The sequence below is a fragment of the Falco peregrinus genome, chromosome 18, assembly GCF_023634155.1.
Source record: "Falco peregrinus isolate bFalPer1 chromosome 18, bFalPer1.pri, whole genome shotgun sequence".
NCBI lineage: Eukaryota > Metazoa > Chordata > Aves > Falconiformes > Falconidae > Falco > Falco peregrinus.
This window is the reverse complement of record NC_073738.1, coordinates 5240296-5254272: the sequence shown is the minus strand read 5'-3', so window position 1 is coordinate 5254272 and position 13977 is coordinate 5240296. Positions and strand designations below refer to the sequence as shown.

Sequence of the window (13977 nt, the reverse complement as noted above, 5' to 3'; positions counted from 1 at the left end):
GCTGGATTTATGGGAGAGAGGACGCTCACTGAGAGGCACATGGGGCCAGTTTCAGCTGGAGTTTGAAATATTTTTTCAATTATTACTCTTTTGAGCATAAGGCAGATAATTCTTACACCTTGGAAAAGGGACTAGCTAAATGAATGGCTGGGTACCAGAATTTCTGGAAAGCCACAGAGCAGGGTACAATACGTGCTGGACCCAGACTAACACAGAAAACAACGCACCCAGATAGTTTAAAATTTAGACACGTTTTTTTGTATGGCAAAAAGACACACTTAGAAGTTTTGATGTCACCTTTCAAAAGCATTCTTAATAGAGGCCTTCGGCATTGAAATTATCATCCCTTACCTTATACCTCCCTGGAAATTGCTTTTGGGGCCTTGTACAATGTCAGATGCAGTCAATGGGAGTGGTTTTTGAACGACTTCCAGGAGAGCCGTTAAAGGTCCTTCTTGGCTGCCTTCAAAACATGCTGCAAGTTTCAGCTATGAAACCTGTGTGTGTGAACAGAAAAACATCTGAGCAAGCTAGAGAGGAAAATATTCTTCAAACATGTTTTGCGCAGTCCTCCAGTAAGGACATAACACAACAGCAGCAAATGGCGGAGTTATATTTTTTTTTTTCCTAGTAATCCATTTGATGCTCAACTATGGAAATAATATTTATGACACTCAAGAAGCTTTAAGAGAAAGAAGAAGAAAAAAAAGAAAATCCCAGCAGCAGGAAAACCATTTACAAACTGAAATATTTGAGAATGATGTCATATTAAAAAAAAAAAGATTAAGAACAGCAAAACATGTAACTGGAAATGATAGAGAGAGTGAAATGTCTTTAAGATTTAGCATTTGAGGAATATGTAACAGGTTTTGCCAGGAATTAGTCACATACAGCTGCACAATCCCCATCCATCTATTTTTACCTTTTTTGTGGGCCAATAAAGAGCGCTGTGTATTGTCAATCCTAAAAATAAGTGCTTAAGCTTTAAAAACTATTTGTGTCACAGTACAGAAAAGAATTATTATGTTCAAATTAACCTTTCTCAGATCTTTTGTAGCTTCAGCTGTATTAGACTGAGGGCACAGCATAACCTTTTCCTCACTTTCATACAGGAACAAGAAAAAACACACAAGAAAAAGGGTTGGACGGCCCTAATCAGAGACCTCCTTAGCCCAGTCCTCCTGCTTTTCCATCCTATGAACTCTTTTCTCCAGGGGTTTTTCATCCCAGGGAAGCCATTCTACCCTGTAGTACACAGGTTTTTCAAGAGGTCACACTAGACACGTCCACAGTCCCCTCTTGGCCTTAAAAGCTCAAGGTGCAATTCTGGCTCCATTCAAATAAACAGCAAAACTCCCTTGCCTTCAAAAGACATTTCCCACTGTAAATTCCAGAGTCATTTGCAGAACTGTCCATCTGCTTAATTGTTTGCCCCTGTTGCTGGTTTCTGACAGCATTACCTTCTCTGCACACCTAATAGTGGATTTGCTCTAGTTACTTAGTTAATTAGCTTTCAGAGCATCTACTGTATACCAGGTAGGGGTATTTGAATGGCCAGCCTATAAATAGGCTTAATAATGGCTAAATAAAATAAATGCTAATTTCTTTCCCTACAGGCAATCTTCAAAAATTAGGGACATTTCTCCAAAGTAAGTTCTCAAACACACGTTTGCAACTGGCCCTAAATAGCCAGTGGTAATTATTTTTCTGGAGGAGGGACAGATTCCATAGGCTAAGGCGAGGCACCAGGTCTTCCCAACGCAGGCTCCACCTTCGCCACGCGATAAAGGCACCCCCATGCAACCCGCTCCTCAGCACGTGCCTCCCTGCCACGCGAGCCGTGCTGGGATCGTCCTGCATCGACACTGCCTCCTTTATACTTCCTTTCAATACAGGAAAAAACCATAATCTGACAAGTGCTGATACTGTAGTTCCAAACTCTCCTTATTTACTCACTGGAGTATTACTGGTATTGACAAACTGTTCTCCAGTGGGTCCCATTAAGCTAGTCTTTTATTCAGCCAACACTATTTCAACACAGCTTATTTATTCAGATGCCGTTGACATTTCCTACAGTTTGTTTCATTCGCTGAAGTGACACCGATAGGTGAGAGCGGGACAAATGAACACGTTTCTGACGCTACAACCGGCCACCAAAGCCAGCCAGAGCTCCCACAGCTCTCTGCATTTGTTTATAATACAGAGGAGAATTTTAGCAGCATTCCCTTTTGTTTTTCCTCTCTACATAGAAAACAAATGCTAAACCTTCTGGGGAATCACAGAATCATTTAGGCTGGAAAAGAGCTTTAAGATCATCAAGTCCAAGCATTAACCAACACTGCCAACTCCACCAAATCTTCAAGACCTCACTTGCCATTACCACGAGCCCTGCATTAACCTCATCAGCAACAACAACAGGACTGAAAAATCACGGTTTCTGGAACAGAGAGCTAAGCAGATGAGTGTTGCTCAGCTGTCGGGACAGTCGTTGAGGGTAGGAGCTGCCAAGCTAAAGAGATTTTTGCTTTCCAGCTAACAATTTTATCCATATGCAGTAAAGGTCCTCCCCTTTTTCCTTGCTTCCATCTGGCCTTCCAGATGCTATTTTTGCTAAGTGTATTCAGTACTGTAAAAAAGCCAAAGGTTCTTTACACCGGTAATTTAGCTATGTCTGCAACAGCTCCGTTGAAAATATCGCAGCTCCACTGCTGGGGCTTTTGACAGCACAGTGTAAACACGCAACTGCAGGCAAACAAGTTGAAAGTATAATGAAAGGATAACAGCTGGAAGACACGAGGCCAGTGCATTGTTCCCTCTGCTTTACGCAGTTACTTATTCTTGTGCAGTCAACTTGCCGTATTTCTAAAGAAACAGTGTTTACGTGTTTTATGCACACTTTGCCTATAACAACCCAACAGGTGATGCAAAAGAAAACGAGGCCTAGGGCAAAGACAGCTCAGGCACAAGCGATAAATCAAATCAAACAGGAGCCTCAGTTCCCTCATCCCCTGTTGCTTAAATCCTTGGCTTTGCAATTCTAACAGCATTTTCATTGTTTTAATGTCATTTTCTATAGCCTTTGGTTTGTTGCTTAGAGGCAATAGGAAAAGCAAATTCTCTTTCTCTCCTTCATTCTTCATCATCAGTAGGGGGAAGAGGTCAGAAAATTTTGATCAAAATATTTTTATAAGAAAATTTCATTTAATTTCAACTGTACTTGGAAAAAGATTGCTTCCAAACATGTTTTCAGGCTTTTGTAGAGTGAACTTTCCCTCCTGACATACTCACACACTTCACTACTATTCTCCAAACCTTTCCAACTGGAAGACAGTACAAATATGTGGGAAACACTGTCAAGCTCTGGAACATTTTCCAAATGAAAATATCTTTCAGTTTTTAAAGTAACACTTGCAGTACTTACCAGGTGTTAAATGCTTGATGTGTTGATTTTTAAAGTGACGGTATGACCCTGAGGCTGGTTTTAGGCTATTTCGGTACAAAATGTCAGGTTCCTGCTCCAAAGAAGACTCTAGAGCTCTTCAAGACCAACAGCCTTGTTTTTAGGATGGAAAAGAGAAGGCTGCTTACACGAGGGGACGTCGACACCTTCCAGTCTCAACTGAGCAGTGGGGCTGAAGAACCCCAGCCTTACCAACATACAGAGAGACAGACTGTATCACTACATTATCTTAAAGATCTGTGGTAAAAGACATAATATATGAGTAGATAATGCATTTTTTTTTCTTTAATCAAGCATTAAATGCAGAAGCTATGTGATTACATGATGAATTATGCGGTAATATTATGACCCTGCAGTAAAAATGGAAATTCAGTGGGCAGTATGTAAACTGTAAGTTTTCCTAAAAAAACACCTGTAAATATCTGCAGAGGAAGCAGCATCCTGGAAAACAATGAGTCATCAATCTTTTTTTCCTTCCCTTGACATACTGAGCACAAAAAGGAGCTAACACAGATAGTAGCTGCTAGCATGTTTGCCTTACACCGATTTCTTCATGTCTAGGAAGAAAAGGAATCCTTTAACAAAACAATAGAGAAATATTTGTCCTGGTTCCTTTGGTTTTTTTCCCCTCCCCTCCTGAGATGAAGCATTCTCATTTCCAGTCACTTACTCCCTCTGTGTTTTGGCTTTTGATGTTGTGTTTCTCAAAATCCATTAAAGCAACATTTTGCCATGAAGAGATTCCCACATACCTGGAATACATTCAAACAACACTCTGGGGGATGACCATCACATAAAGAGCCGTTAATGTAAACATAATTTAGTCAAATGTATATGTCTTACTAGGATGGATACTTCCAGCGTAACTCAGATCGGGTAGCATGCTAACTTACAAGTGGCTCCGTTTAACCTAATGGCATCATTTACGTAATAAATTAGGGAAAGGTTTCCAACAGTGATAGCCACCTGGCAAATCTGTCCATGACACTCGTGAACAAATATTTCAAAATAAACTCATACAGAGTCCTGATTTTACCTGGTATTTGGCATATTCTTCCTAATCTGGTTCTTACTATTTAATGGGAATACAGGCAGAGGAATGACAACGAGCGCAGCGTTGCGGATGTGTACGTACAAATATAAGGCCTTATTCCACCTGAAGCAGCATTAAGCTCATGGTATAAACAGAGTGAAAGCGCTGCAGTAAATAAAGGATAGACCTGCCTTATGCAGGACACCTTTTCATGCCCTTATTCCAGCTTTGTTTCTCCATGCATGTGCGGGAAGGAGTGCAACAAAGGGGTCAAGTATTAAAAGCTTCATTCTGCGAACGAGAGCGAAAGGCAGCTCAAGAATTGAAAACATGACAAAAGCAACCCAAAGTTCTATCTTCAGTGCTACAACAGCTTAGTTACGTTGCACCTCACCCTATAGCGCCTGCCACGCCACACCAGGCGGGGAGGGAGAGACAGCCCAGCAGGCAGATGTGCACGCGCGGGGCCTCTCCGCGCCTCAGCTCTGCTCCACACCTTCTGCCCATGCCTCACCCCGCCTGGTGCCAATGATTACCTAGGAGATGATCTTAATCTTCCTCTTCTCTTTCCTGTCTTGGGGCTTATATTCCTTTCCTAGATTGTAAACAATGCATGATATTTAGCTTGAAATGCAGCATATATGTAGCTAGAATTTTCTGACAAATATAAGGATTTTTTTTTCATCTGATCCATTTCAAATACTACAGTCATTTGTAATGCGTATTGATACCTTATCATGTTGGTATTGAGTCCTTAGCCTCACTGTGATCAAATACTTAAAACAGAACTAATAAATTGAATGTAGACTTTAATTCACTGCCACTCCTTTACAATCTACAGATAAATTATACAGGCAGAATCCCTCCAGAAGTATAGAAAAGAACAGACTTTAAACTGGATTGACAGCAGTGGTCATTCACAGGCAGTAAGTATCCACTCACGTATTACACAGACTGTGGATAAATGGGAAATTGTTACCTTCAGAGCTGTCAGTTCCTCACCTGACATTTACTACAAAAGATTAAAAGCACCAGTTACAGCTGACAACAGACTGGATTGAAATTGTACAAAGTATGAAGATTCAGAACCTGGGCTGCTTCAGCGAAGCCTGGGACACACGCACCTGATTACAATAAGGATGGTCTGTTATTTTGAAGGTAATAAAAACCTATGCTCTCAAAACAACAAAGATCAGCTTTCACAATCTTTTTGCTAAATAGGTGGGATGTGAAATTACTTCCCCTGACAATGAGCATTCCTGGGGGAATAGTAAATGCACAGCACAACACAACAGAAAACTTGAAATAAAAGCACAGAGGGCATTTTTAAGTGTCATCATTTGTTAATGTTGACATGTGACTAATCACAGTCAATTTAGGGTTGATGTTAAGTTTGTCATTTTTACAAGGATTGAGTAATGTTAAATATCACTGTGGGCAGGTGTGATTGTTATTTAAGGGAAAATTGATACAAGATATGAAGGGCCACATCTACAGTTGGTGTAACAAGTCAGCACTGCCCATTTCAGGACAGTGGAGTGACGCCAAACTAAATCATCTAGTAACCTGTCTTGCTGTATCCAAATTAATTCTTACATGCTGTTAAAAAACCCCAAACCCAATAAAAACTGTGCAATCAAAAATAATATTTGCATCTGATTGAAGAAGTATGTGCACAAATTAACATCAGGCTTTGGGATATACAAATTCCACAGCCAAGGTTAGGGGCTTGCCCTTGAAAAATTAAACAGATGCCTTAAGTTTGGTTTGCTGTTCCCTTTTTTTTTTTTTTTTACTCTGGTTAAAAGCACTGACCAGAACCAGAGTCAGCAAACCAGAAAAGACAGACACAACATCAAATCTGGTACTTCGCAGACTACCTTTGACTTCTTTGACAAATAACACTCTGCAATCCAAACCGCAGGATATCCTCTGCATGCTTGCCTATCCTGTCTTCTGGAATATACTACAGGAAGATTACTAGAGACAAGAAGTCACAATTTCTCTGCAGCACCAAATGTATCAAGTCCTCACTGCTCATTTTCCTTCTTCAGAGGACAGAAAGAGTTGCCACCACAACAGGTCGTTAACTGCCTTCTTGGAACATCAATGCTTAATAACCTAACCCATAGGCTGACATGGTTTTCGAGCTCCTATGCACTCATGGCTCACACATGAAATGAGAAGGAATGGGTTACTCCATATGAAAGGTCATAAAAAGCACGCAGTCGACTTGCTGTGGATGTTTAGGAGCTGGCTCAAAACAAGACGCTGGCAGGTTGCAAGTTGCAACCACTGGGAATAACGTGTTACGTTCTTTCCTCCAGCTGCCGCTGTTCAGGAGATCTGTAAAATACAAGGAAATCTACAATACAGTTCAAAGCCAGCAAATCAATGTTTTTCCCTGCGATTTCATCTCAGCTTTATTCTGCTGCTTTGAACGTGGGTGCTATGTTGCACGCCTCGATCCGTGGGTGTGCAACATCTCACCAGGACCCCACCTCTGCAACACACACTTCAGTGGTCTCGTAAGAGACTCCTACTTTGACACCCCCCATTTACAGCCTGTCATACCTACCCTTGGCAGGTCTCTGATACAACAACGTCCAAGTTAACTTTAAACATGCACATAGTTTTAGCAGCTTGAATAGGAGGGGTTGTGAGCTTGAAGTTAATCTTTGCATAAACTATTTCCTCTTGTTCAAATCAAGGTGACTGTTCTTGGCAATATGGACTATGCCGTTGTTATCTGTTTGTCTCCCAGGGGGACCTGACAGGCAACCTCAAGTAGGTTAAGACTACAATGTAAATATTTAACACAACTTTACATTTTAATTTCATCATCCATCTTCGTAATGATTTCTTAAGCTTTACTAATACACATCCTCCTCCACAAGGCAGGATATTATCAAAAGCCCTCTGAAGTGCAGGGATGATAAAACCACAAAAGGAACCAGTATCAGAGCAGGAACTAGAAGAAACTTTCACAAAGCATTTCAACACCTGTGGTTCAGGAGGCTTGTCCTGAAACATGACATCTGATCAGCTGCAAACCTGGGAAGCTATGGATGCATCTCTTTTCACACGGTGCAGATGGCAACACTTTAATTACTCTTCAGCATCACGTGTTGAATAGAACATTTTATTTATTTATTTATTTTTAATAAATGGACTGTTGTCTTCGCCTTCCTATGAACGTTCCCACATTGAACATTCAGCTACAGGAAAGAAGGAGGGGGAAAAAATCCCCATGAAACAGGGATCTTTCTGTAGCCCTCCACAGTAATTACTTCACACCAAAAAGAGAGAAGTTGACAGAATGAACATATGATCCAAATCATGGGCAATATTAAAAATCACCAGCTGCATTTCCTAGTTACAGGAGCATAGGATGGGGTTGCTTGGTAACAGCCTGCCAGCTCCAGCCACGCTCCGCTCGGAAATCAGCCATAAAAGGAACTCCCATGCCATTGCAGCGTTGCCACGGCAACACGCAGAAGTGATGGATCCCAAGTTAGAGACACACCTTAAGCAAGAATATGTTTCCTCTCATTTGAAACACTTTCCAATCCTTAAATACATGGAGTCTGCCATTCTAAATAGCTCCCAGCAAGGCGAACTTAGGGGGTTTGTTGTTAGCGTTCACATCATTTGAGACTTTGCACATGTAGTAAAGCAATTAGCAAGGACAAAACCCGACGTAATGTCTGCAGCCCTGGATTGCAAGCACTTCATCAGCAAGGTACAGCACACAGCAGAGGTGTAGCTGCATTCTTGCGGTGCATTAAAGCACAGGAGGAGAAGGGTGCTGCATCTGGCAGGCGCGAGCTGCAGTGGAGCCGCAGGGCGTAAGGTGTGGGGCTGTGCATTTAGCAGAGGCGGGTTTGGGCTGCGGTGCTGCAGGCTCCCCCGCAGCACTGCCGGAGCGTGGGATCTGTCTGACTGCAGGTGTTGGCCGCGCAACTTGTCTGCTATCGGAGCGAGGCATCTGCTGCCATGTCAGCCCACAGCCAGACAGCCCACATAGCTGGGAGTTTAAAGCACAATTTAACTGACCAAGCAGGGACGACGTGCAGTCAGGTGGGGCAAATCACACCTTTGGGTGCCTGACCACGAACTTGCCCTCCAGGACTACTGAGCGACCCAAGGTAAGCAGCTCAGACATGGATACTCGTGTTTGAGACACCCGCTTTTGATCTGATAGATCCTACCCGGACGCCAGCCCGCTGCACACAGCTGTAACACAGATGTATCAGAGCATCTGACTGAAAACCTGTCATGTCCTAAAAAAACAGTTTGATGGGGGGAAGGTTAGTAACACCACGTGGAAGCGTAAGTTTGTTGGCTCCTAGAAGTAAGTTCTCCCCTTAAAGCCGAAGTGTGACGTGGGTTTGCAGGACATCAGCTTTAACCCAGCGTGCAATTCCTTCACTTCTAGCAGCTGCTGTCCTCCACCTCATCCCCGCACAGTGATTATCCCACATGCACCTTGACAGGGAGCTTCACTTTTCAAAGTCAATCAGTGCCAGCTTGTAACAATGTCAAGTCCACATTCATCTCGCTGGTGGTAGCCAGATCCTCAGGCAAATACCACGTGCAAATGATTAGGACAGACACAGAGCTTCTCTTTCTGTTACTGTGACATGCCAATGACTGGCAACTGAGTACAAGGTGGGTAATAGAAGCCGAGTTCTTTTTTTCCTGAAAATGTCTAAAACAGCCCCGCAAACCAAAATTATAAAATAATTATACTCTGCCTTGAGCTGAACACAAAAAGGTTATTCACTACAAAGCCCTAGCAACCATCTTACCGTTAAAGAAAAAGAAAGCAGACTGCCAAAGCAGTAATGAAATGACACACAACTGTTAATTTCACGTTTGTTTTTCAGAAGTCTGTAATAATAACTAGTAATTCCTTACAAAGCATCCATTCTTGCTCCCTAATTCCCACCTAAGGATATTAAAAGACTTAACCATTCCCTAGCTGTATCTTTCAGAAAGATAATGTCCACTTTATTCCTTAAGGAAAAATACACAAATCCTTTTTTAAGGGAAATAATCAAATTTATGAAGGCTCTATAAAAATGCTCAAGTGAGTCCAAAGGGCTTCGCAGGACCCATAATGACATCTGAACAGAGATTAATTTCTTCTGTGGTCCAACGAGAGGCGAGTTTGATGGCCCCAGCACAGTGCTTTGTATCAGAAGGTCACCTTGCATAGTCTTACCAACCCTGAGCAGAAAAGAACTGCACTACACCAGACAAAGCTGCACAGGTTTATGCTGGAACAAGCTGAAAATATACAATTTTGTCGTCACCATTTGCGTGTCTTTCAAGAAGACACGTATTTATTACCAAGTAGATAGAGATCCGGAAATAATAGCAAACAGCAAAGGCAGGCAGGATTACGAATAGCTCTTCTAATTGTGTTGCAACATGATGTTACTGCATAATCAAAAAGAATTCAGTTCCAGAAGCAGAAATCTCTGTGCAGCTCCTGTGATCAGCCACTTGGGAGAAAGAACTGCCTCAAAACATTGATCCTGCTGACTGACTCAGGATTGACATTAACAGGTCTGCTAGTCTCATCCAGCTGCCAGCTGCCTTTATGTATGTAGGAATAAACTGGGCTACAAAGATACTTGTGGCATCAAAAAAAAAAAAAATCACATTCACATATGGTACCTACTCGACAAAAACAGATGCAGGCACATAAATATCATGCAGTTTAAACAGGGAGACTCTCTGGTGAGCAGCTACCAATGAATGGCTACTGCCGTTACCCCCCGCATCCCCCCCACGGTCCGCTGCAGTCCCAGTTACAGACGCTGCCTTCTCGGAACAAGGCAAAGAGCGAGAGAGACTTCTGGGTTTAGCCTGGGAAGTCCTGACAGGCCTCGGCCAGGGTGGTGCCTGCAGAGGCTCAGCCCCTATTTGAATTCCTGGAGCTTCCAGAACTGAGCTGAAGCTCCTGTTTTCCACAGGGCACGTGCAAGCCATTCGCCAGTGCACTGCAGAGCCCAGACCCGGGGTGCAATGCCTCAACCTTCTGCCTCTGCTGTTCCTCTGGGCAGCCCACGCTGCTGGCCAGAACGTCAGCCCTCCACCGCGGGTTTGGTCCCCAGTGCCAATTCCAGCTTGATACTCCCTAGGAATTTTGAAATGTAACCTACAGCACAATACCATAAACACTTGCTAGTACTGTATACTGTCTAATAAGCAATTCAATGAGCATTATATTTTTATTTACATCTGAAAGAGCTGCAGTAAAAAAATTCTGGGCAGGCTATGCATAAATACATGAAATTGCTCCTACTTCACTAATGAACTATTGTGTGTAATAAAATTAATCTCATTCCACCCATGATATATCTGGTTTAATTTCTGAAGCAGGGAAATTTAGACACATGCAATTTGTAGAAGGGGGAGCCAAAATTCAAGAGATTCACTTTAAATCAATCAGGCAGTTGTTTTATTTATATAGCACCCTTCAGAAAAATTATCCAAAGGCACTTTACAATGCAAAAATAACTCAACCTGGCAAACTTCCAGGAGGATTGCTGCTGTTGATCGTGCCTTAAGACACCACTTGTATGGCAAACGGGTTCCTTAATCAATGCATGTTTTTACCCAAATTTGCTTTATATCCTAAAGTTACAACTACAGTCACTCTAAGCAGGTATTTGCTGAGAGTTCATTCACACAGCTTGCATGTTGGCCAAAACCAGCTGTTCTGTGGGCTGGTGACACACCTTCCTCACTCCGCGCCTCATGCTTCCAGGACAATAATATTCACTCCCATGCTCTAGGCAGGGTTCTCAGTCATTTTGTTTCTGCATTTGAGGAAGAGATGGGTGTGGAAAGGAAGCTGTCTAAGCCTTTCTTGCATTCTGCATGTTCTGGTGCAACACAGGTCTGTGTGTACTTAACGTAACATACAAGACCGACGAGCCTCAGAACTGAAGCTCACATGAAGCTTTATGTAAAATACTTGCACAGCAGACTCAAAACCAAAGCTGAGCTCCCGGAAACAAAGCAGGGCTCTGAAGCAGAGCCTCAGGAAATGCAGCTCTCCACTGACTTGTGCCAGCAAGCCCTGTACATTTTCATTATTTATACAGAGCTTTAGATGAGCAGAGCAATGTGCACTAGGTAAAACGTACTGTACAAATAAGAGTCAGCTTCAAAAATTTACAGTCTAATGGCACCAAAGGAGCACAGAAATCAATACAAAACATACACAGGATGATGTATGGCATTTTGAGTTGGAAAGCAGCTAGAAATAGGTTCAGTCTTACGAATCATTTTTAGAAAAAAAATGTGTCTTTGTGAACTCTGCTTGCACAGCTATTCCAAGCACATGGAAAGGCTTAGAACAAAGGAAAAAGCACAAAGCCAGCAACAGTGAGAAGGGAGGGAGAGGGAGAGGGAGAGAAGGATCATGAACCATACAGGACTTAAAGGACTTAGGAAGCTGAAGGAGCTACGAAGATACATAGGGGGAAAGAGCTCAATGAATGGCTCAAGGATCTGAACCTGATGAACAAGGCAATGCAAGGTATCTTAAACAAAGGACATGCCCAAGTGAAGTGAACCCTGGGATGGCTGGTAAATGTTTTGCTTTTAGTTTTGAATTAGATACCCAATAGTGAATCTGGAGTTTAAAGCTGTGCTATAAAATGAATTTTAAAATAAAAACAGTATCACAGACATTTTAATATATGCATCTAGCCATACAGGATTAGTTTCAAACTTCTGTGTTTTCCATGTGGTTTTGTCTCGTTTCTCTATAGCCTTCGAATGAACTGTTAGGTTCAAGCTAAAATTTAGCCTCAGCTGTCATAATCTTCACTACTTAAAAATATCTCCCCAAGCATTAGAACTAGCTGGAGAGAAAGATCCTCAACAGGTACAATGCAACAAGTAGATTTACTCTGCAAAGCTAGATGCTAAGGGCTGGGGTGTTTTTTCAAGTATTTTTTCACATTCTGGATAAAACCTGGTGTGCCACACAGGCAGACCTGATTAACGGAGGCATTCCATGCAAAAGCATGATTAATGTGGTACTTCACTAACCTGGTGGTGCCCCTCCGCCCGAGTGGGATACATGCACAATTAATGACCGCACCTAAAATCCTCTTCATGGGGAGCGATATCCCTACAGTAGATTAAGACCTTGACTACAGCATTATCTTTGCTGCCTGAAGATGTTAACCTTCTCTTATCTCTACTCTGCATAAAAACCTTTATTAAATTGTGATCTTCCACGAGCTAGTTTCTGCACTAAGCATGCAGAGCTCCTGGCGTTAAGGAAAATACAATCTAGCAGTAACAGTGCGTGCAGAAGGACAAAGACACAGCAGAACTAAGGTTGCAGAGCACTTGTGTGTACAGTACTTACGTTTATAAAATAAGGTGCGTATTTAAAGGTGAACAGCAGGATCTGTTAAAAAATTTAACTCTCCAGTTTCTTGCTAGTATCGCTTTGTTAGGTATACAGCAATGCTAAAGGCTCCACAGTATTTTCCTACTGATTAGATACCATGAAACTACATGCTCTAAGGGCAGGGGGAGGGGGAGCAGATTGGTAGTTGTCGGCATTGATGCAAAATAGACCCTGAATGGCAGACAGTAAATCCAACACAGGACCAGGACCAGAGACCTGCAACATCCCAAGAGAAGCCCTGGTGAGAGGCAATAGCTCTTGTCTTCTGGCTGCCATCGAATTGTAAGTCTAACAGCAACAGGGACACTCTGCTTTCCACAAAAAGCGAGATGCCACCAGTAAAGCGATCTTTCCTCTTCAAAAGACGATGCTCCAAGTTCCTGTTAAGTTTCTCCCAACGCATTTAACATCTAATTTGGGACAGGAAAAATAGAGGCAGGCTAGAGCCCTTTCTTTCCCCCAGGAAAGTCTGCCAATCCCTGTGTTACAACACACATACCACAGAATTACACTTACTGCATCTGCTTCTTGGAAATAGAAGTAGTGAGCTACAAAGCTAGAAAAGGTGAGGAAACTGAAGAACCGGTCCTCCTTTGTTCTACAGGGAGCTAGCTACTCTTGATGTTTTCGTGGGAACGATGCTCAGCAAGCTGGCACAGGACCATGCCAGACCAGGAGAAGAGAGAACTTGCTCTATGCTTTCACCTTTTGAGTTCTCAGATTGCCAAAACATGCATCAATTTGTCAGACAAAATTTAAAGCTCATTCAAGCAATTCAGAATTCCCCTTCCTCCTCTCAAACGAGCTGGCCAGAACACAAGAGAGGAGGTGACACAGCAAAGAACAGCTGGGTACAGAAAAGCCCTTCAGTGCTGAGGACTCCGTTTTTTGATTTTCAACCGTTTTGTGAGATTTTTTTTTTCACATTACCTTTGGTTGGTTTAAGGCATGTTGTTAAACAAAGCTAACTTTCCCTTTTTTTCTGGGTAGAATACCAAACCAATGACCACTAACAGAAGGGAAAGCATAGGAATCAAA

The 13977-nt window shown here is 42.4% G+C and overlaps 1 long non-coding RNA gene across 1 annotated transcript in view; it reads right to left on the bottom strand.

The window, feature by feature from the left end:
- The window catches only part of LOC129782610 (uncharacterized), a 40058-nt gene that overhangs the window by 11682 nt on the left and 14399 nt on the right, over positions 1 to 13977 (bottom strand). The window contains exons 3-4 of the long non-coding RNA XR_008744669.1: positions 3422 to 3647; positions 352 to 497 (exon numbers count right to left, since the gene is read on the bottom strand). This is a non-coding gene — a long non-coding RNA (uncharacterized LOC129782610). The remainder of the gene's footprint in view (positions 1 to 351; positions 498 to 3421; positions 3648 to 13977) is intronic.